Source organism: Oncorhynchus keta, unplaced genomic scaffold (assembly GCF_023373465.1).
Source record: "Oncorhynchus keta strain PuntledgeMale-10-30-2019 unplaced genomic scaffold, Oket_V2 Un_scaffold_1004_pilon_pilon, whole genome shotgun sequence".
Taxonomy (NCBI): Eukaryota; Metazoa; Chordata; class Actinopteri; order Salmoniformes; family Salmonidae; genus Oncorhynchus; species Oncorhynchus keta.
Genome location: NW_026290753.1, coordinates 125,753 through 128,767, shown reverse-complemented (window position 1 = coordinate 128,767; position 3,015 = coordinate 125,753). Strand labels below are relative to the sequence as shown.

General features: G+C 41.7%; 1 long non-coding RNA gene across 1 annotated transcript; it reads right to left on the bottom strand.

The window, feature by feature from the left end:
- Positions 1-1,036: 1,036 nt before the first annotated feature.
- Positions 1,037-2,749, bottom strand: LOC127927252 (uncharacterized). Its single transcript, XR_008126691.1, has 3 exons — positions 2,641-2,749; positions 2,516-2,563; positions 1,037-1,385 (listed from the first exon to the last, which is right to left on the bottom strand). It is a non-coding gene; the product is annotated as an uncharacterized LOC127927252 (long non-coding RNA).
- Between the last annotated feature and the right edge of the window lie 266 nt (positions 2,750-3,015).

The following is a 3,015-nucleotide window of genomic DNA, read 5'->3' as shown; positions in this document are numbered from 1 at the left end:
ATCCCTGTATAAGCATGTTTCTGCTAGCTGATACATCATATTACTGTCCTGCTAATGTGCCTGGACCTTGTAGGCTAAACTGCTGATTAAAAAAACAAACACAACTGATCTAAATGGGTTCCCAGTCACGCAGGCTAGATGCACTTATTTTGAAGTGATGAATATTCATCACACCAGGCTTTTGAGTGGTTATTCAAATAACATAGGCTATTCACAGCAGTTTAAACTGAAACAATGGAGTAGCTTTCGGAGCTGCACAAGTCCCCCTGACCCCAGGGTGCAATTCTGGGCCGGGCTCAATGTGGGCGGGGTCAAATGGTTGGCCCCGCCCACTTTTTTTGACCATCTGAATTTTGACAGTCACACTGAACACAGTCACACACTGAACGCAAACGGAAGACAAACTCACTGAACACAAACTTAACAAACACACACTGTATACAAATACACACTGAACACAAACTGAACAAACACACACTGGATACAGTCACACTGAACACAAACACACACTGAACAAACACACACTGGATACAAACACACACTGAACACAAACACACACTGAATACAAACACACACTGAACACAGTCACACACTGAACACAAACGAAACACAAACACACACTGAACAAACGAAACACAAACGAAACACAAACACACACTGAATACAGACATATTTCATTTTTGAAGAGTGTAAGAAATATTATATAAAGCGGCACCAGCAGATGAGTTGCAACACTTTTTGCTTCATGCTATATTTGAGACAAGCTACTGATATTTTTGCAGTGAACAACAGACTTGTGTATGTACTGTTAAAACTGTGTTGATAAATATTATAACTATGTAATTATATAATTTCATTGAGCACACACACACACACACACACACACACTTACTACCTGTCCTGATTTGTAATGCTATTTGCTTTCCTCATGAGAATGGAGACAGACTATACTATATAGATATACTGACAAGCTGAATATGCTTTGTTCATTAAGTTATACCAGCTCCAGTACAGAGATCAGAGACTCGGGTGTCTTTTACATCATCTTTACTAAACAACACAATTAACAACTGAAACAATTAACACAACAAAAACAAGGTTTGACCACTCCTCAAAAATGGCTTGACTCCTGCTCCTCAGAAGAGGCAAAGACACTAATGTTGTTGTTGTCAACTGCCTCCACATAGAACATCTCATAATCTCTCTGTAACATTAATGGTTCCTTGAGGAGAATATTTTCCTCTTCATCCAGGCCATCATACAACCGTAGTTCTTTCAGGGTTGTAATGCGATCTTCCCTGTAGATCCCAATTACACCTGGGAGGGAAACGGTGCCTTTAAATGTTTGTTGCATCTAGGGTGTCCCTTAGAAGGACATCTGCTTCCTTGAAGAAAAAGGAAGAATATATATTAAGAGTAGTGCCTCATTGGATGATCAAGACAAACTACACCCCACTTTCACAATACCACCATGCAAACAAAAGACACTATTACTAAAGGGGTTTTCAGTGATATCTATAACTACTCAACAAGTCATCACAACTATTATATCTCAACCATGCTACAAGCCTTCAGCATTACACACAGTAGACTACATACCCAGTTCACCATGCTACAAGCCTTCAGCATTACACACAGTAGACTACATACCCAGTTCACCATGCTACAAGCCTTCAGCATTACACACAGTAGACTACATACCCAGTTCACCATGCTACAAGCCTTCAGCATTACACACAGTAGACTACATACCCAGTTCACCATGCTACAAGCCTTCAGCATTACACACAGTAGACTACATACCCAGTTCACCATGCTACAAGCCTTCAGCATTACACAGAGTAGACTACATACCCAGTTCACCATGCTACAAGCCTTCAGCATTACACAGAGTAGACTACATACCCAGTTCACCATGCTACAAGCTTTCAGCATTACACAGAGTAGACTACATACCCAGTTCACCATGCTACAAGCCTTCAGCATTACACAGAGTAGACTACATACCCAGTTCACCATGCTACAAGCCTTCAGCATTACACACAGTAGACTACATACCCAGTTCACCATGCTACAAGCCTTCAGCATTACACACAGTAGACTACATACCCAGTTCACCATGCTACAAGCCTTCAGCATTACACAGAGTAGACTACATACCCAGTTCACCATGCTACAAGCCTTCAGCATTACACACAGTAGACTACATACCCAGTTCACCATGCTACAAGCCTTCAGCATTACACAGAGTAGACTACATACCCAGTTCACCATGCTACAAGCCTTCAGCATTACACACAGTAGACTACATACCCAGTTCACCATGCTACAAGCCTTCAGCATTACACAGAGTAGACTACATACCCAGTTCACCATGCTACAAGCCTTCAGCATTACAGAGTAGACTACATACCCAGTTCACCATGCTACAAGCCTTCAGCATTACACACAGTAGACTACATACCCAGTTCACCATGCTACAAGCCTTCAGCATTACACACAGTAGACTACATACCCAGTTCACAGCTCCCAAGTTCGCTGTGCATTTTGCTTTCAGTATCATCTAGAAAGAAAACAGATTGTGGTCATTACGTAATGTAAAGGAACATCTAGGGATGTGTGTACAAGAATGCACCTTACTTTAGCTGGATGCTGATGTGACATGCTGGGACTTCTTGGGGGGGGGGGGCGTCTTCTGCATCATCCTGAAATATATTGGAGGGGAGAGTTAAGTCTTTAAACATTGGTTTAAGACTATACCACTCATCATATGAGGGTGGGGGGGTTAAGTCTTTAAACATTGGTTTAAGACTATACCACTCATCATATGAGGGTGGGGGGTTAAGTCTTTAAACATTGGTTTAAGACTATACCACTCATCATATGAGGGTGGGGGGGTTAAGTCTTTAAACATTGGTTTAAGACTATACCACTCATCATATGAGGGTGGGGGGGGGGGGTTAAGTCTTTAAACATTGGTTTAAGACTATACCACTCATCATATGAGGGTGGGGG